Raw genomic sequence first — 22,035 nt, 5'->3', positions numbered from 1 at the left:
AGGCTCGCCTCCCCTCGAAAGCCCTGGACCAGGGGAAGGGGGGCTCTGACTAGTGGCCACTAAGGAGGCTGCCCTGCCAATGTCCCCCTGCGTGGGACTCGGGCAGCGGCATAGTGCCCACACCGTCATCCGCTCCCCCCCAACATCATGCACATTTTTCACCCACAAGAATTACACTGGACACATTGTTTATGGTAAAGAACTGCTGCAGGTTTATTTTCATACAACAGGAGTATGCCGTTAGTGGGTTATCTTACGGGTGATCCAGGGCGGGCAACCCCTCTCTGTCCACCCGCCTAATGAGCCAGCCAGCACGGTGGGTAGACGCCCGGACAGTGCAGCACCTTGTAGATCCTTATCTTATACTCCCGCCCCTTTCAGGGCAGAGCGGTGTGGCACACCCCCGGTTGGCTCAGGCCCCCCAACTGCCCGAAGGACTAACGGGGCGCCGTCGCGGTCTCCCGGGACCTTCTGCGGCTCCAGGTCTTTGGCTCTGGCACCCTTACTGTGCCAGGCAGAGGTACCCTTACTGCACCAGTCTGCCGCAGAGGTACCCTTACTGTACCCGTCTGCCTCCAGATCGCCCTGTAACTCTGCCAAGATCTTCTACCTTTTCGGAAAGCTTTGAAGACATGGCTTTTCAGACAAGCTTTTTAACCTATCTTTCTTTACCTCTGTTGTGTTACCGTCAAATTAGCGCCAAGAAACTAATCGGTGTTAGTGCGCTTAATAAATGATTTAATAACATAACATTGGAGGAGGCTACCGTCGATGACAGAGCCCCCCACCTCCGAGCTCCCTACTTACATCTCGCAGCTTCCCGTGCATCCTGTATATCAAGGAGAAACATATCCATCCTGACTTTGGACAGGTGCACACCACCTCTTAATAATCTAGCCTTCCACTTTTGCCTGTAGTAGTGCCTGCTTGATGGACCCCAAGCCTTTACATTCAGTGAACTACTGCATGGCCACGTTGAGCCCTTTTGCATGCATGCTCTACCGCAGCTAAGGACCTATCACTCCGCCATTCCCTACGTGGAGCAATCTCCGACCACACTCGCTAGTATGGCCCCAATTATTGCTGATTGTCCCTAGATCAGTTTGCAAGGGGTAATCAGGACATGTGGGGGGGGTCCCTAGTGAGAGTTGTTGTTCGCCTGGTCCTGTGTCCGTGCGAGAACCTGGGTCTAATACTAAAAGAAATTAGCTGCTCATTCTACCCATGGGGGACTTACATTGCTTACAGCGGTGCCGCCCTACCCAGGAAAGTAAAGTCATGCCTCCCCAGTGTACGCCAAATTGATGGGGAGGGGGAATACTCCCCCCCCCCCAAAGAATGCCGCAATTCCTATCGTAAGCTGTTCCAGCGCCTGCTAAGGATCCCAACCAAACTATCTCAGTAGTGAGCGGCAGCTTCCCCTATGCTATGGACACACGTGCCTCCCTTTCTAGCCCAGACCTAACTGCTGGCATCTTAACGGGCACTGCACACCATTCTGATACAGTTACCAAACCTCACACCTACTCGCATGGCCGTTGGCCCTGCGCCACGCCACTGTTCGTGTATACTAGGAAGCGGAAAAGTGGGTAGTGACAGTCCTATACAACTTTCCTCTTCTTGCCGCCTAGCAGCATTCACTGACGGCGGTGTCTTATTGAAACCACTACCCGCCCATCTAAACAGGTCCTTGTTGGCCGTGCTGAAGGTGTGAGGCTACCTCTCATGGGTGTATGTGGAACGAATAGCATGTGTCCCAAAAGCCCAATATGTGTGATGTTGTGCGGTGCACAGAAACCTTACACAAATAGCAGCGGATATTCACTCACTGGTACTAATTTTATCACGGTTCATGGGTGTAACCTCCCGCCCCACACCCCGGGACAGTGATGGTATTGGGGAGAACGTGGGTCAGCTTTTTGCCTCATGGGTAAGCCCTCCTCAACTGTTGTTTGCGCCTTCTTCCGCACTAAAATAAATAATCACGAAACCTCTTATAGTGCTGTCAGATCATGAGGCATGTTGAGGCATGAAAACGAACAACCATTCTTGGAAGCAGGGGACGTGTTTCTTCTCTCTCTAAACGTTGATGTAATCCTTCTGAACAAAATCCTGTTCTCCCTTCAGGGGAATTGCCCCAGTGTGCTATGACCTTTATACCTGTTGAAAGTCAGGTGCCCCCCCATGTGCGTGGGAAAATCTGTCCCTTTTCAAAATTGTGCATGAAAGCATTTTCCAACGTTAGAGAGATTATGCTTGTGAAAGACAAAAACATAGATGAAGACAAGAAAATTATGCTATTAATGGTTTAATCTGAAGCAGTTGGTGAACCTGGTGACTATTGTAGTAAAGAAAGTTTGAAAGTACCATATATAGTCAACAAATCGATTCCAAGTACACCTAACTACATGGGTCTGGGGGTTTGTTGTGTGGCTGTGTTGCTGATACAGCAAGTTTCAAAGTACCACGTGTGTTCAACGAATCAGTTGATTAACAAGTGATAGTTAAACATTTAGCAATCTATGTGCACCTTTCTTAAGACAACAATTCAGTTAATGTTATGGCTGTTTCAGGATCACCATTCACATTAAGTTCTGATTTATTTTTTATTTTTTTATATACATGAGCGGAAAGACAAGCATTTATATCAAATCAACATCGATGTATGTGGACATGGAAAAAAGAAAATTGATTTGTTAGACTAATATATCTCAATGAATTCATTTTAAGATCACACTTATTTGGGAAAAATCTACTTTGTGGTTGGTGGGCCACTTAGTGTGGGATGACAAATTTAGGCAGTTTGGGAATTAACTGTAATACTAATGCAAAATGTTCAGTGTTCTGTGTGAATACATTTGGTCATACAGTAATATGCTTTGTTAATCCCAATGAAGATTATGATTTATTATTGGTGTTGTAAGCAAACAACTGGAACATTTAGCGAACTTTCCATACTATTACCTTAAAATATAGTACTGTGCCTGGCAAACACAAAGAGAAGAATGTCCCAATGAGTTTCAGGGGTCAATTGACAGAGATGTTAAATGTGATGTGTTCAACTGGTGTGATACCTTTGACAGCTCTAATTGGGTTCCTCCCATAGTTTTGCTGAAACAAACTGGACATTTAGGCTTGTGTGTCGATCTAACCAATGTTAATAAACATATTGTGGTTGATTGCCATCCTCTTCCACATTTTGCACAATTGGATGGTGTTATGTTTTCAGCACATTGGTCCTAAAATTGGAATACCATCAAATTGAGCTCACCAAGTAACCTCGAGAAATCATCATGTTCATGAAACTCCATATAAACATACCAGGATACCTTTTTATTTACTCTCCGACGTTTCAGATTTCCCAAAATGAATGCATTATTGATTTGGGAAGACAGAAGGGGTAGTAGCATCCCAGGATGATAGTCTTGTTTTTTCAAATTGCATTGTAAAGGATAATGCCATTTTAGAGCATGTTCTTTCAACACGTCAGGATAAAGGCATGACAGTTCAGTTAGAGAAGTGGTCATTTTTGTCTAATGAGGTAGAATATTTGGGTCACAAGATTACGAGAAACAGTATTTTTTCTATAGATAACTTATTAAAGGCCATTCATGAAGTGAGTGTGCAAGAGAACAAAGATCAGTTATGGTAATCCTTAGGGTTGTGCAATCTTTACTCACATTTTGTGCATACTTTTACCGAAACAGCTGCACAGCTAAGAATTATTCTTGGGAATGGAGCTACATTTTAATGTGACAAGGAAGTGCTTTATAAATGACATTTGTAAATACAAGATGATTCATTTATTAATCATAAACAGAAAATTTTTTAAGCTGCTCCTGTAAGTAGTGTAATTATGGTAGAGGCCAGAGCCAGCGGTCCTGGTGATGTTGGTAGTCAAATTAAATCTGGTAAGGAGATTACTATAGCCTTCACCTTACAATCTTTCTCCCAAACTGAACTGAAGTACCTTCCATTGAGAGAGATGTCCTGGCATGTGCTTGGAGTGTTTAGCACTTTAACATGTACATATTGGGTAAAATATTTATTAACCGAACAGATCGCAAACTGTTGTTATCACTATGAAATAGCAGTGAGCTCTTTGTAATGAATAATTACTTACCTCTGCAGGAGTCCTGCAGAGTATTCATGCAATATCTGCATGCGCACAGTATAAGTTAGCAAAAACTGATGTATCACACTTTGGGAATGTCTTGCACCTGTCCCCGGCAATGGGTAAGCATCTCATACTGTGCAACCATAGACGTGGTCACACAGGATTTGTGAAAAACTAAGGTGCAGGGAGAGGGGTCCCAACCCCTGATAATTCTCAAGGGTTCATATTTAGTAGACTGAAATTCACAATGCATTTAGGAATTGCAATGTACATTTGTTTATGGCAAATTGGCACTGTGCATTCATGAGGTCAGCTTCAATGGCTTTTGAAAGCAACATTATTTGCTAATCTCGCATATAATGCTTTGGTATTGTTCAGGTACATTTTGTGGTTCAGAAGCTGCACATATGCTAACACTAACAAATATTGGTTTCTTGTCAAACAGGTATAACTTGCAGGGCTATACAAGTTGATACACGAAGGTATATACAATCAGGGCAACCACACATAGGGTGGAAGTGGTTCTTGCAAAGTTCTGGATGAATATGTTGGTTGGCAGAATGGCTCACTGGGTTAATTGCATACCCATTGAGCTATGCAGTGATCCACATGTCACTAGTGACTTACATTTAGGGCCTGAGTTGGAGTTTTGTGGATGGATTACCCCTTCACAAACATGACACACATCCATTTGCTCCCATTACAAATGTATTATATTCTATACGACCTGCAATAAGGTGGATTGGATGTTCGTCACGTTTGTTCCAAAGTAACCTGACTGATTCTACATCAGGCACTTACCGCCTTCTGAGGTTGGTAACTTAAATACTGCTACATCAGGTAATACTTACAGAACTTAGATTCGGCAGAGGTGAAAAATGAGGCACTCCTTAAAAACAAATCAATATTATCATCATCATTGATAGTAGTAATATGTGTTATTATTATGTCTTGCCTGTAGAGTCTTGATCAGGAACAATAGACCAACCATACTCATTTGACCACTGCAATATACCTCGTGGTTACTTTGCAGTTATGTCTATGGATGAGGATTGACATGGCCAGGAGGATGAAGCACTCAGACAATCTTACAAGATGATGGGATTCGCAGAATCATAATTGTATAAACCCGATACATTCTCACAGGTGGGAGGGGCTCGAGGAATTGAACTTATTTGAGCTGAGTAGAGTCATCACATTACAATGTTTTTAGAGTTATTGTTGATTGGCGAGGGATTAGTGGCGGGTAATGAGGTCTAAAGGACAGATGTACGAACGAACAGGTCACAAATAGTGGGAGACAACTGCGCACTTGACTTTCTGCGAATTGCCTGGCATTTTGAAAATTGACTTATGTACTTCTATTGTACAAAAGGCTCATTCGCATGACATTACAGAACGACCTGTCTCATGAATATTAATTAAACAGATATTGAATATTAATTAGGCAGGTCGCTATTTACAGCTCCCAGTGATAGGCATGCAGTGGAGGGATAGGGGTCTGCAAGGGACTGCAGACCTCCATTGATGTACTCACATTACCAAACAGGAAACTTATTTTTATAGCAATTTTAGACCCGCTTTTGTCCCATGGAACAGTTCCCTCTTTGTGAATCTGTTACCAACCCTTTGAGCCGTGAATAACATTTTATTTTAACGGTTTGCAACCACAATTACGGTCACCAACTAAATTCAAGGAAAACAACAAGATCACAGGGACCACCTTGATTATCTAGAAACCGACCCTGAATACTGCATGGCCGCTTTGTAAATAGATTTTATTCCATGTCTGGAAGAGATGAGCATTGTGGACGTAGGCACCCAGATAATTGACATCTTTCTGAGCCTCGAGCTGTTTTGCCCAGCCTGCAAGACTCACTTTCTCCGTTTCGTTTTTTCTTAAATCTGGGTTTTATATGGTCGCTTGCAGTAGGGAACATGTAATGTTCCCTCTTGTAAAATGTTTGTTATCCTCTTGAGGAAAATTTGCGACCGCACCTCAAAGTCAAAAAATTAAATTAAACGAACAGCGGTTCGAACTGCCAAATTAAGGAGTCGCTTGCTTCACCGGAGACAGAGACAAGCCTTTCCCTGTCGGTGAATTGCGCGTTCTTTGACCACAGGCTCCTCCTGTCGGAAATGACCCTGGGAGACAAGTAAAACCTGGAAAGAAGGCGCTGGAGAGTAAGAGAGGCCGGAAATTAAATAGCGGAGTACCGGAAGCTCCGTGAGTGGGAGCAGTAAGCTTTGAACCACTGGTGAAACAATTATACCGTTTCAAGACACTCCACCTGAGCGAAATAATAACATCCTGCTAGTTATGTAATGCTATCCAACGCACCATTTTATCTACAATCATTATTAACCATCTTCTCAAGTATACAATATGATTTTGCAGAACCATGGCAGGGCAGAACATGAGGGTTTATAACAAGTCCCATATCTCATCGCATTCAATTAAATCTTCATTGGCTGTCTTGTACTTTTTAATCATTCTCGCCTCAAGCCTATTCAGCATGGCCTGGAGATTCACTTTGTTTGTATTTTGTACCACCATCAATACTGACCACTGAATGTCATTTTCATTACGCTGTTGGTAATGTTCTAGTAGTGGTGCTCCCTGTAGAGCACACCTAATTCTGGATTTTGTTGTAGAATGCGTGTCTTCACTGGTTGTATGGTGTGTCCTATATAGAACAAATCACAAGGGCATTTGAGACAGTAAATAACATTGTTCGTGTTGCAATTCAAAACGTGTTTCTGATAGTGTGCCTTACCATTAAAGGTGATGGATTTAGTGTCTGTTGTCGTTTACAGGGGGGAAGGCCTAACATTCCGCTTAGATCTTTCTTGGTTTATGTTGGTCGTGCTGCTTTGATGACACGTTGACTGTTAGAAATGAGGGTCTCTTGTTGGCAATGGTTTGCACCTTTGTCCAAATAGAGACCCTTGCTTCTAGTCAGGGTAAGGTAGATACACTTCTAAAATAACCCCAGCTCACCCCCTTGGAGGCTTGGCAAGAGTAGACAGGTTTATCTCAGAGGCAGTGTATAAAGCATTTGTGAACACATACAGTATTACAGTGAAAACACTACAAATGGCCACAAACCAGTTTAGAAAAATAATTAATCTTTATCTAAACCAAAACAAGAACAAAACAACAAAAATCAACAATAGTTATCAAAATATCCACAAAAATAGGTGATTCTCCTATTTTAAGTCTCTAGCAACCAATAACTCCACCTGGAGTTATCACGACGTCGTGACAGATAGAAATCCCACAGTACGGCGCCACCCGCGAGGTGCGCAGCGTCGTGAGTCAAACAGACCCACAAAGAACAGTACCTTGGAAATGATCAAAATAAAGACGTCGCACTGCGTCAAGTAGGATTTGCTTCGTCAGGGTCGAGCGGCATCTGTGCCTCATGACCCCAAGTGAGGTGAAGCCTCTGTTCCTTACTGCAGCGCAGAGGAGGTGAGACGTCTGTTCCTTACTGTGTCAGGGACGTCACGTAACCGCTGCGGCGAGGCTTGTGGTCCTTACGAAGGTGCGGTGTGGATGGATTAGGGAGTCAACCACGTCGAGTATAGGCTTTGCGTTAATGAAGCATCTTAGTCGATGTGGCGCGGCGTCAGCAGGCGTCGGGTCTTACATGCAAGTCGGGGCAGTGCGTCGTGCTCTTCATGAGCGGTGCCCATGGCTTTGATGCAGGTTGCGGCATCGCTCACCAATGTCGGTGTTGCAATTTCCTTCTGTGGCAGCTAAAACAGCAGTTCCAGATGCAGAGAGACAAAAGAAATGAAGTCTTTGTGTCCATGAGACTTCAGAACAAGAGGCAAGCTCAGTTTCAAACCCTTGGAGATCTTCTTCTTCAAGTAGATGCCAAAGCAAACTGCAAATTCCTTTTCTCCTTTCCTTGGCAGCAAGTACCCACTGCAGGCCAACCCCAAACAGCAAAGGGGCAGTATTCTTCCTCAGCTTCTCCTTGGCAAAAGGTTTCTCTTGATTCCCAGAAGTGATCTAGAAGTCTGGGCCCCACTTTTTATAGACCTAAATAATTTGTTCTCTGAAGGCAGAGAGAGCCTGTACCTGGCCAAAACCAGTTCTGTCATCACTGGTGCAGCTTCCTGGCAGGAGGTAGAGACAGCATTGTTGAAGGCAGACCAGGCCCATTCAGATAAAAAGGAAATCTCATCCCCCTACTCCAAATGCAGCCTAGGTCCATTCAGCCCAGCCCGACTCAGACTTCTGGAGCCACAGCCCCTGTCATCCAAAAGCCAGACATGCAATACACAAGCCTAGCAGAGGCACACTGGATGGTTAGGCAAGAAAATACCTAATTTCTAAAAGTGGTATTTTCAAACACAGAATGTAAAAATCCCCCTCACTAAAAGATGCATTTTAACATTCTGAGTTCAGGCATACTAAAAATGTATTTTTCTACCTCGTTCCCAGGGCCAATTAGGTTTATAAGATGTTATAAACAAACTCCCCATTCTGTGCTATGGAAACAGGTAGCCTGGCAATAGTGAAAAACAACATTGCCAGTAAGTCACTATCAGGACACGCACCACACATGCCCTACCTTTAACATACAATACACCCTGCCCGCAGGGGTACCTTGGGCCTACCTTAAGGGTGACTAATATGTTGAAAAGGGAATGTTTAGGGACTGGCAAGAGTGTGCACTTGCCAAATCGACATGGCAGTCCCAGACTGCACACAGGCTCTGCAATGGCAGGACTGAGTTACATTTTACAGGCTACTTCTGTGGGTGGTACAATCAGTGCTGCAGCCCACTAACGGTACAAAAGGGGGTGGTGATGGATGGAGCATCTGAATCAATCAAAGACTCACACCCAGTCAAAAGATCTGGGTTTAATCCCATTTCAGACATGGCTTGTTTCCGGTCCAGGGAAGACATGGCTTGGCAGTTCGGGCTGGACTGTTCCCATGAGGCACAGGGTCAGACTGATTTGCATATAGCCATGTCTGAACTGGGGTGGCAGAGTGGGCTAAAGAACGGTGATGGATTAAACCCAGATCTTTTGACTGGGTGTGAGTGTTTGATTGATTCAGATGCTCCGTCCATCGCCACCCCCTTTTGTACCGCTTTTGGCCACCATAAGTGTGGCAGGGTATGCTCAGACGTGAGTCCCTTGCTCACTTTGCCACTGGATTCAAGCAAGCCGGGCTAAAGACGGCTGGAATGCCAGAAACCGGTCCTCGGAAGCTTGTTTCCGGTCCAGGGAAGACATGGCTTGGCAGTTCGGACTGGACTGTTCCCATGAGGCACAGGGTCAGACTGATTTGCATATAGCCATGTCTGAACTGGGGTGGCAGAGTGGGCTAAAGAACGGTGATGGATTAAACCCAGATCTTTTGACTGGGTGTGAGTGTTTGATTGATTCAGATGCTCCGTCCATCACCACCCCCTTTTGTACCGCCCACTAACAGCATTTGATTTACAGGCCCTGGGCACACACAGTGCACTATATTAGGGTCTCACAAGTAAGTCAAATATGGCAATCATGGAATCACTAATCCATAACAATATTTTACAAAGGGAGCACTTGCACTTTGGGACTGAATAGCAGTGGCAAAGTGCTCAAAGCATCTAGACCAGCAAAACGAAGTCCAACACACAGCAAAAACACAGGCGGCAAAGGCAAAAAGAGGACGGGAGACCTAACCCAATGGTGCCTTGTCTAACATTGACGTACAAGAGGCTTGGGGATACCTAGATGGCTAATCATCCTCCAATTGCGTTGTATAATCTTTTTAAGTTTGTTCGCCCATATAAGACAGGGGTACAAAATAATAGTGGTCTTTGTCCCTGCCCTTTGAAAGTCAAATGCACTATTACGCATATTCTTATGGACTGCGCTTTTTATCTTGCAAATCGGATCGGACCTTTGTTTTTTAAATATGATGCTCTTCACAGGAAAAAAGCGGTGGAGTTACTGTCTGAGATGCGATGCGATATTTAGATGTGGCAGTTGAGATTGCTCCGTTCTTACGATCTGTTAGAATTTTAAAAGATGAAATGTAATGGGGATGGGATGGTGAGGTGGAGGTTCATTTAAAGGTTTTAATTGATGTGTATTTCTTTTAGAACTTGTTTTTGAACCTTTTTTTTGGAGTTGTATGTCAACACGCAAGTCAGAGGATTAGACTCGGGTCGGTGTTTGGGGACTAACAATTCCTCCCTAGTGTGAACCAAGCTCTTTTCAGGGCGTTCTTCACTTCACAACAATCACACCCAATCATCAGTAATTACTAATTCCTTCCTACTCATATGATCAAATGATGGTTCCAAAAAACACTTTAATTCATGCGCAATCGTTTTTTTCCGCTCCGTTCTTACCCCACTTAGTTTCTAACACGGGGTTCTGGCACCTGGTGACAGGGATGACATTACTTTCACGCAGGTGGTGGCTTTACTCTCTTCTTGTAGCCCACTGAGGCGCTATTTTCTAACATGAGGTTAGGTTCAGTTTTTATATGTTTTTACGTGTTTTCATCTCCAGGTGCTTTTTTATTTTATGTGCTTGCACAGTCACATGCATGGGAGTTGTGGCACCCTTGGTGAGCAACGTAGAGTATTTGATGTGTTTACATCAGTATATTGTTTTGTAGGCGGTCTTCTGTTGGCCCGACTCAGTGGGCCAAAGCGCGTCAACCTCATGAATTGGAGAAGTGATTAAAAATCACATGCAAGACTCCTGTATGCACAGTTTTGGGACTGTGTGGAGGTTAAAAGTATCCCTCCTCTGTGTGTACTGGACTATCTACCATACGGAATGCGCATGTGTTTTTTCGCAACAGTCATTAGATTGTATGGGTAGGAAGGAATTAGGGATTACTGATGATTATTGTGTCATTTTTATAGGTTTTGACTTTTCTTCTTATGCATTTTCAAGAAAATATAACGGTTTGTTGTATAAATCAACCTGGGGTAGATTTGGGAGTGCTTAAATGATCAAAATAACAAGTTTGGGGACTAGGTTCCCACACGTAGGGACTGATTAATTGTTCGTCCTATAGAAAACTAGTTTGATCGTTTCCCACACATCATTTTTATGTATATTTTCATATTCCCTAGCCCAGATCTGTTGGGGTGCTTAGGGTAAACCCCGGTGGTTTATTTGCTAACAGCAGGGTAAGGCATTTTCATGGTGCTCGTAGCTCAGGTCTACAAAAGGGAAGGATGCAATTGACGGTCAAAGGTAGCGAATTCAGCATACAAGGGTTAAAAGTAGTACACCCCACCATACAAAGGGATAACACCAGGTGAAAGACTCAATTTTCTTCACAAACCGTCAGAATGATTCATGGCACGTTGATTTATGACTGATATGCCAGGAGATGTCCTAAGAATGTCAAAAGTGATTTATGATAGGTAGGCCTGTCATGATTGATTTATGGGTCCCAATAAAATTCATGGAGGGGGCATATGCTGGAAATCAAAGCTTAATAACCTGCGGCCAATACTTCCAACCTACCAAACGTATGTGTATCATTTAACTGGGAGTGGACATGTGCTGGGGTTTACACACTTATGTTGGGTTTACTATTGAGACCTGCTTCATAAACATGGACTTTTATAGACAAAATTAAGTAAGAAAAACCATGAAGTTTTCATTTAACATGGAAGGAGGAAATAGTAATTTCACTGGAACATGCGTATTGATGATCTGCAGTGTCCTTTCCGTCAAAAGGCAGAGGAGAACCTATGATTTTATTATAACGTCTTTTGATCAGCTTGACAGAGGATGTCGAAACAGAGCAGGAGCAGAAGCAGGTTTGAGTGAGACGCTGTGAAACTTCAGAGCCATCGCAAGAGAGACTCACAAGTCGGCGACCAGGTCTTTTCGGGTAGTAGAGGGGGGTGTGGAGTGGTTGGCGTCGAATGCTCTGTACACCACGTTTGGCGAGCAGGGATGCAGGGAGAGTGCCGGTCTCTGGGTACTCCTATATGTAGGGTCACTTGGTAGGCAGACCCGGTGCAGGTTGTGGCCTGTGGTTTTCCTTACGTCTCCTGCTCCCTTATGTGTGACCACTTCACTATACACTCACATTAATTTCTATTCTGCTCCGGAGCGGAGCAGAAATAGAGTTGACTGGCTTAAAGCAGCAGTTTCGATTGGACTCTAGCCCCTTCTTCTGCAGAATCTATCTGCATTTGTGCATCTGTCATTATCAAGCTAACCACCTGTAGATTGCTTTTTGTCACTTGAATTCTAAAAGGGACATGCCGCAAAGGTGAGCCGCGAGCAGCAGAGGTGCCACCCTGCTCCAGACGAGGAGCAAGTAAACGAGCAGCGTTTTCGGCCAAATTGGTCAAAGCAGGACCTGGATTTTAAGGTGGGAGAGATAGAGAAGACGAGACTTAATTAAGCTGAGGCTAGGTGGAAAGGGAGCCAGCGGGCCAGACAGGCTTTGATATGAGACTAGCGTGAGATTGCCCCCATCTCGGGACCCTCAAGGTGGAGGTGGAGATGGAAAAAGTCGATGACCCCTCAGGAATCTGTTCTAGTGACATGCTTGTGCCCGCTTATTGGGATTTTATTGATTTGATGTCACCAGTGGGTGGTGGCAGAGGCCTTGATTCAATTAGGAACAACTTGAGGAGTGAACAGAAAGTGAATAGAGAACGTTCAGAGTGACTAGTAACCCCAAAGTAGAATAAGGTTTACAAGTTCATTCATAAATCATGACCACAAGATAAGTCTGCTCAGGAAGTTAGAAACTCAACAAGCTTGTTTAAAAAAATAATTAAACCCCCTTGGTGATAAATTCGGCCATATTGAACTGAAGGAAAATTGCTCTGACCTCGTCCTTTTTTTAAAAAAAGATAGGAAAGAAAACCTTTATCATAGAATAGAATAAACAGAAGTTCACCTTAAGGAGAATTCCTCCCAACTAAAAGATCCTTTCTCAAAAGAAATTATGAACGAAAATGAAATGATAACCTCTCCACAATTATCTCATCAAACAAATATGGAGGGATTTCATAAAAGGAGTAGAGTGTCCTCTCGAGAGATCGGTAGTGGCCAACATGAGCTGGTTGAGAGGAGATTGTAGATTCCATCTGATTTTACGCCACCAGATATTAATGTTTATTTTTCTGAAGTGACTGTGAAAAAGGAAAATGCGACAGTTTGCGGAGGAGGACTCTAGTTCTACAACTTTTTTGTAACACCTCACACACAAAATCTCCACCGTTATTTGAGCAGCCGTCTATTCCTGATGTAAATGGATATACATGTTGTAATTTACCAGGAGACTAGGTAGATGTTTCTGGGTCTTTGCAACATATTAAGAGAATTATCTTTTCTATTTTGGCATTGTTGGAGAAATCAGTGGGTAACTACGATCATGCTCTAGAGTCCATCCCCTCTATCTTAAATCATTAGTTGTTTAAAAGGGAATGAAATGCGGTTGAGAAAAGGCAGGACCCCTCGCAGATGGGCAACCACAGGGAAATACACCACCAAAGTGCTAAAAATGATGGGGGAAGTAAGCAACCTGGATAAGAACTTAGGGAACTTGGGCAATACTTCAAACTTCAATAACGAAAAAGGAGGTGAAAATCCCTGGGGAGGTCAGGCTTTAGTAAATGGGCACCCAAACTGGGGGTTATCAGGGTAGAGGAAGTGATAAAAAAGAAGAGGCAGAGTATGGAGAAAGATAAACAAGTATACTTGCTGAAATTCTTATTCAAGGACATAGAGAATGTTAATTCAGAATAGACAGAGTTGTTTTATTTCCCATAGGAAGAAATTAGGGGCTACTGAGATTCCTGCTCAGGAGCTTCTCATGGTAAGGGGGATTCAAGAATTTGTCTCTAGGAAATCAGAGAATGAAACTTAAACTACTTGAAAACCTCAAATCTCCATAGAATTGTCTTGCAAAGAAGAGCCTCCAAATACATGTACACTTAAACCAGCAAAAGGGCAGGGGCAAAAAATATTTTAAAAAGGAAAAAACGGCAGATAACAAGAAAAGGTGAAAAAAAAGGTCTATTTCGACTAGTCAGAAATGTCAAATACGAATAAAATGAATTCCCCTTTAATTCCTGGCCTGGCTACCAATGCAGTCACATTTTTAACTTCTGAATTGGGCGTGGGGAGATTAGTGTGATTGAACCCACAATCAATGGAGAATCCTATCCCTTTCGGCCCGAGGGGCCGATTATGATGGCGGACGGACTCAGGTCCGTCCGCCACCATAGAGCAAGAGGGAACCTCCGCATTGCCTGCGGAGTTCCCTCCTGTGCAATTAGGATGTGACCGCCACCCTGGCGGTCACATCCTCTATGTTTACCATTGCGGCGGGTGCGGCTTCAAGCTGCATCCGCCGCAATGGTAAAAATGCATACATTGCATTTGTATGCAGAAAGCGGCAGGCACCGTGCGGTGCCTGCCGATTTCTGCATACAAATGCAGGGGGGTACCATAGGTACCCCCCATGTGCACCCTCCACCCCACCTTCACCCGCAACGGGCCCCCACAGTGAAGTTACACATGCTTTTCCACGGCGGAAAATCCGCCGCGGAAAAGCATTTTTTAAAGCTCTTCCTAATCTGGAGGACGGTGTCTGAGAGACACCGCCACCATATTAGAGCTTTTCCGCCGCGGTTGTAAGCCAACCGCGGCGGAAAAGCTGAGGACGGAAACCAGGACCCACCAGCCATCCTAATGTGGCGGTGGGTCTTTGGTGGGTCTGCTGCGGTTTTTCCGCATCCTCCGGGCCGGCGGTGGCCTCCGCCGGCCCGGAGGATGCGGAAAAACCGCAATCATAATAGGACCCCTAGTTCGGAAAGGATGAGTAGTCGAACTGAAACGGTGTTGAACCCAAACCCTTTTCGACAGTTGGCTTAGACAATGCTCAAATAAAGAATGATCCTAAAAGAAGTAGAACATTTCCAGAAGGAACAGAAATCACAAAGTCCAGTAACACCATAGAAAGAGAGGAAACACAAAATATCATAACTGATAACATCTAGCATACTAGACGTTATTACTATTTTTGAAGATCAGCCAGATGCAATTAATCGTACCTTTTTATTATTTAGAAATATAAAGACTTAAACAGTTGAAAACAAATTATATTTTGTCAGTTGTGATCTTAAAGGAGGTTGGAGGTGAGAGAAATAAAGTATCTTTTCATTCCTTACTTGTTGTAAATCTGGTTCTAGCTAATTGTGACGTTTTTGCATAGAGGTACTGATGTAATTACTTTTTACCCACATAAACAAGGATACTAAAATGGAACGGGCCAAACAGTGTCATGATAAATACAAGAGCTGCCATCTCAGACAGTGCCGCTGTGTGTCAAATGATTCCATCTCTTTACACGGTCACCCGGTAGAGAGCCAAAATCACACAGTGGCAGGCAAGGCGAGCATTGCATACAGTGTATTTCCAGCTTGTCTTTTGTGGTTTCAAGCAGCCGATGTCCATTAAGACGTGTGAAAATACCCCCCGACAAAGGTGGCAGCCTCTCCGACCCAATATGTTTTTTGGGAAGGGCAGGGGGTGTTGGGCTTGGTGTCGGGCAGAATGCTTCTTGGCTAGATTTCGGCATGAGGCTCTGCCCCCTCCTCACATGGTGAAAATTATTTACAGGTTAGGAGGTCTGAAATATCTCCAAGACCTGAGTTTCAAGTGAATTAGTAGTAGTTATATCAGGTCATCATCCCTTGCTACAGCATGATACACATTTTCCTGAGTAAGTAATCTTGGACCCCGGAAAAACATCACGTATATGTGAAAACCATATATGTAGAGATTATATATATATATATATATATATATATATATATATATATATATATATATATATATATATATATATATATATATATATATATATATATATATATATATATATATATATATTCACTGAAAAAACCATAGGTTATACACCATATATAGTTAGGAATTAGCATTTAAAAAACCTTATTTTACTCACACAAAACCATTGAAATTCCATATATAGTTAGTTGCACTAACTATATATCGCGCACCCGCAATCCACTGCTGATGATGTCACATATTACATCATTCATGACATGGTCAGTGACATCACTGATGACATCACTGATGACATCTCAAATGACATCACTGATGAGATCACTGATGACATCATCCAGTGACTGTGTGTTTCTGTAAAGTTTAAATATGTTTTACATATTGAAGAATGAGTAGATGTATAAGTGTCTGGACGAAGGATTTAGTAGGTGCATGACTGAATGTATGAGTGAGTGATTAAATGTGTCTCACTGAGTGCATGGGTTAGTGACTAAACTGTCTTAATTTGTGCATCATTATGTCTGTTGTTCTGTAAACTGCTGCATGTGTTGATCAGTAGCTATATGATTAACTATATGGGTTATTGATTGATTGTCCAAGTATTTGTATGGGAGACTGAGTGTGTGTGTGGCTGGCTGGGAGGTGTGTGACTCTGTGCAGATCAATGTGTACTTGTATCAATGATTGTATAAGAAAGTAAGTATGTGTTAGTATATGTTTGAAAATGTAAGGTGCTCTATGTTTAACTGTATAGACAAGAAAATGGAAGTGTGATTGATTCTTTACAGGACTGACTAGGTGTGTGAGTAACTCCATGGATGAGTGGCAGACTGTGAGTGTCTGTATAGGTGTATGAGTGCATATGATAGTGTTGTAAAGATGAGTGATTGTATGTATGAATGATTATATGGGTGAATGAGTGAAGGTGTGTGTAGACATAGCAATCAGTGAGTGCGTATGTAGTAACTAGTATTGGTGTGTCAATGGTTTCAAAAATTATACTCTTTTTAACACTGGGTGAAACAGAGGTTATATTAAAATGTGAGGAGATGCATTGTATTGTCACATGAATGATATCATCAGTGATGTGGTCATTGATGTCAAATGAGATGTCATCAGTGATGTCATCAGTGATGTCATTTGAGATGTCATCAGTGATGTCATCAGTGATGTCACTGACCATGTCATGAATGATGTAATATGTGACATCATCAGCAGTGGATTGCGGGTGCGCGATATATAGTTAGTGCAACTAACTATATATGGAATTTCAATGGTTTTGTGTGAGTAAAATAAGGTTTTTTAAATGCTAATTCCTAACTATATATGGTGTATAACCTATGGTTTTTTCAGTGAATTTTCAAGGTTTTGTAAATGCTAATTCCTAACTATATATGGTCTATAACCTATGGTTTTTTCAGTGAATTTCAATGGTTTTTTAATAGCAAATATCAAAAGCTGTAAAATGTATTCTTCTTTAAATCCAAAAATATATTTTATATGTTTATTATTATTTTTTTTTAAATATTTTTTTTGTTTCGCTCCCGGTCCGCGAACCGGGAAGCTTCCCGTTAGCTCAATTTGATGCCGCGACCCGGTCCGCGAACCGGTAAACGTTCCGTTAGCGCAACTGCCACGTTAGAAATCATTATCGTGACGCGTCGCGGAAGCGTGACGTATCACGTTGTCGTGTAATGCGTCTTATGACGCGCCGCGTTAGCGCACCCGGAAGTGCTCCTGGGCGCGGACCGAGGCGCGAAACGCAGCTCCCCGGAAGCGATCCGCGGCGCGTCGCGAAAGCGCGACGTATCGCGTTACCGCGTAATGCGTCTTATGACGTACCGCGTTAGCGCACCCGGAAGTGCTCCGGGGCGCGGACCGAGGCGCGAAGCGCAGCGAACCGGAAGCTATCCGGGGCGCGTTCCGCAGCGCGTAACATAAGCGTGAGAGGTCATGTGACTTGTTAATAACACTTTTCATTGGTTCATTTCACTTTTGGTTTCATAATGTTGTTAGGCTTGGTCATGTGACCTAAAAATAACACTTTTCATTGGTTTAGAACTATTTTTTTTTCTCAAATGATGAAAACCCCTCCTTCTTTTTACCTCATTCTTACTTTCTATTTCCAGAGAGCAAGACCTATTTTTCACAATGGCTTCTGTAATAGCTGCAGCTGGTGCTTCTCAGCAACCACCACCACCACCACCACCAAAAGGACCACCACCAACACTGGACTTTGGTAGAGAGGAAGATAATGAGGACGAAGAGGAGGAGGAGGAGGAAGAGCAAGTAAGGCAGTTCCTGCCAGAAACACCAAGGCAGAGCCATATTAAAGAGCACTACATATGGCAATTCTTTAAAATTCCACCTGGACAAAAGAAGGTCAATGCACCCCAGGTGTCTTGTTTGATTTGCAAAAATATACTTTCTCGTGGCAACCCCAACAAGAAATACAGCTTTGGCAATCATACAATGATTCGCCACATGGAGCGATGGCATCCTAATAATCTTTCCCAAGCACAAGTAAGGGATCTTGCTGCCAACCCCCCAGATGTCATCCCCAGCACCAACAGGGGACAAAGCTCATTCGCCGGACCAGAAGGCCGAGAAATAATCCCCAATATTCATGCTCCTTTTGCACACTACAAAATAGTTTGTATATATTGTGGAGGAACTATTGCTTATGGAGAGAAGAGTATTACTTTGATTAACCGAGCTGGAGAAAATCATAAATGCTACAAGATGAGAAAACAATGAATCCTTTTTATTTTTTTTTTGCTCCTGTTGAGACATGTTCTAACCCTGCTTTTTTGTTATTTCCCCCTTACAAAACACAAAAAAAACACAAAATAGTTTTCAAAAATCCAAAAAAAAAAAATCAAAAAATTGTTCAGAAAATTCATTAAAAAAAAGAAAAAAAAGAAAAAGAATAAAAAAACAGTTCTTTTCAGAACTACCTTCCATTTATAACAAAATTGCCAAAATGTTTATACCCTGTCTTTCTTTTCTCCTCATAGTACGCTCCTCCGACCGCTTCCCGGTACGCGTACCGGGCGCTACCCACGCAAAAAAAAAAAAAAGAATTTTTTTGTTTTTTTGCCCCGCGGGGCCCTTTTAAAGCCTCCACATTAAACCTAGGGGGTCAGGGAGGATCTAGTATGCCCCCTTATGGTTATTTCCCCCTTTGTTTTGGCCTCCTCTTGTCTCTCAATCCTACCGAGAGACAAGATGGCGGCCGCTCCGGACTGTTTAGAATGTTGACAGACACCGGAGAGCCAATCAGCTTCGCTACGCGAAGTTCTGTTACGCGTAAGGTCCGCGAACCGGAGCGCTGCCCAGAGCGCGCTTACAGATATATATCTTTTTTTAAACGTTAATTTCTCAAAATCCACTGGAGCACATATATTGAGACCTACAAAAGGCACATCGGGCTACCAGTCCCTACAATTTTGCCAAGTTTCGTGCAAATCCATTCAGCCGTTCGGGCTAAAAGTGAGGCCAACCGCCCTATGGAAAACTCAATGTTAAAAACACGTTTTGGGACCCCCCTTTTTTCTCGACCCCCCCTGGACGAACCCCCCCCAAATTTCCAGGGGCTGCTCAGAAACAAAATGTTCCATTTTCCAGAAAATTTCAGCCAATTCCGTCCACAAACGCCAAAGTTATTAGACATAGAATTTTCAAAAATCCCATAGAGAAAAAATCCTAACTATATATACCTACTGGCGACCGCCAGTAGGTAATATATATATATATATATATATATATATATATATATATATATATATATATATATATATATATTACCTACTGGCGATAGCCAGTAGGTATATATAGTTAGGATTGATTTCCATAGGGAAATCGCAACATTCTATTGGGAATAACTTTGGCGCCGGTTGAGGAATCTGCCTGAATTTTTCAGCAACTTTGCCTCGCGGCGCTCCCGTCCTTCCCTGAAAGTTTGGGGGGGATTCGTCAAGCGAGGGCCGAGATAAAACGGGGGTCCCAAAACGTGTTTTCCCCATGTTAATTTCCATAGGGCGGTCGGTCGCACATTTAGCTCGAACGGCTAAATGGATTTTCACCAAACTTGGGAAAATTGTAGGGACTGGTAGCCCGATGTGCCTTTGCTATGTCTCAAGATATGTGCTCCTGTGGATTTTGAGTAATTTAGGTTCAAAAAAATGTATATATCTATAGCAGCTTACCCGTGAGCTTACCCGTACGCTTACGGTACGTGCGCGTACCGTAAGCGTACCTCTAGTGCGCGAGCTGCATTCTGATTGGCTGCCAATGTCTGTCAACACTCCAAAACAGAAACTGTTGGCAGCCATCTTGTGCCTCGGTAGACTGAGGCACAGGAAAGCAGAAAAACAAACATGTAGAACTCAAAAAGGGGGCAGGGTAGAAGCATCCTGACCCCCTAGGCCTGGTCAGGGGGTCCCACAAGGACCCCCAAGGCCCAAATTTTTATTTATTTTTTAAATCGGAAAATCGCGGGGTACGCTTACGGTAAGCGTACCGGTACGCGTACCTCATTTTTTTACAAGAAAAAAAAAAGATTTGGGGGCCTTGTAGAAACACTCTGACCCCCCTAGGGCTGTTCAGGTGGTCCCATACGAATATTAACATATATAAATGTTATCCGCTAATAGAATTAGCTTTTAAAAAACCTTGCGAGTTCACTGAAAAAAAACAAAGGTTTCAGGCCTTATATAGTTAGGAATTAACATTTAAAAAACCTTTGAAATTCACTGAAAAAACCATAGGTTTCACACCAGTTATAGTTAGGAATTAGCATTTAAAAAACCTATGAAATTCTCTGAAAAAACCATAGGTTTCACACCAGTTATAGTTAGGAATTAGCATTTAAAAAACCTATTAAATACACTGAGAAAACCTTAGGTTTGACACCAGTTATAGTTAGCTGAACATTTTACTCATACACACACACACCCCACACACATAGGATGCGTGCTGTTGTTTAATGTCAATATAGATGTATAAGTATTTTTGATAGTGTTCTATTGTTCATTGACAGCATGTATGAGTGAATCCCCAGGTAAGGGATTAGATGTGTGTATACATGTATGAATCACTGAGTGGATTTTTAGATACTTGTATTGCTGTGACAATGGATTTAAATATGATACTCTGTATTTTACAAAGAGTGATGAAAAATTGAAATAGTGTATGAAAAGGTGTATGTGATTGTCACGTGGATGATGTCATCAGTGATGTCATTTGAGATGTCATCAGTGATGTCACTGACCATGTCATGAATGATCTAATATGTGACATCATCAGCAGTGGATTGCGGGTGCGCAATATATACTTAGTACAACTAACTATATAGGAGCAATTTCAATGGTTTTGTATGAGTAAAATGTCCAGCTAACTATAACACCACTAAAACTTATAGTTTTTTGAGTGAATTTCAAAGGTTTTGTAAAAGCTAATTCCTAACTATATAACTCCTGAAACCTATGTTTTTTTCAGTGAATTTCAAAGGTTTTTTTAAATGCTAATTCCTAACTATATAAGGCCTGAAACCTATGGTTTTTTCAGGGAATTTCAAAGGTTTTTTTAAATGCTAATTCCTAACTATATAAGGTCTGAAACCTATGGTTTTTTCAGTGAATATATATATATATATATATATATATATATATATATATATATATATATATATACACACACACACACACATACACACACACACACACACACACACAATGCAGCCTCCCATAGACATGCTGAGCAATGTTGCAATGCATTCTCATATACGTAAACATATTCCAATAAAGCAGGGAGAAAGAAAGTCTTTGAAAACTGCTTTAATATACAGCAGAAAACACAATCCTGCCAGGAATAATGAAAACAAATTGCCAGCACACAGGCTGCATGATAGAAACATTAGTGTAGAAAGCTGAAAAGCTAACCCACAAACACTCGGATAAACTGGCACCGTGTCTTTAAGGCAGCCATGACCACTAGCTTCCCAGCATGCCTCAGGGGTAACAGTTAGGTCAGTTATTCTTTGCGGATAACCATAGACCATTTTGAAAGAGTTGTATGTATTGTGTTTACTTGCCCAG

The 22,035-nt window shown here is 42.5% G+C and overlaps 1 protein-coding gene across 1 annotated transcript in view; it reads right to left on the bottom strand.

Moving 5' to 3' along the window:
- LRRC40 (leucine rich repeat containing 40) overlaps nt 1-22,035 on the bottom strand; it is a 440,314-nt gene that overhangs the window by 281,377 nt on the left and 136,902 nt on the right. The gene's annotated exons all lie outside the window — the stretch shown is intronic.

Source organism: Lissotriton helveticus, chromosome 1_2 (genome assembly GCF_964261635.1).
Source record: "Lissotriton helveticus chromosome 1_2, aLisHel1.1, whole genome shotgun sequence".
NCBI lineage: Eukaryota > Metazoa > Chordata > Amphibia > Caudata > Salamandridae > Lissotriton > Lissotriton helveticus.
Note: the sequence above shows the minus strand (reverse complement) of the source record. Positions and strands in the feature narration are given on the sequence as shown.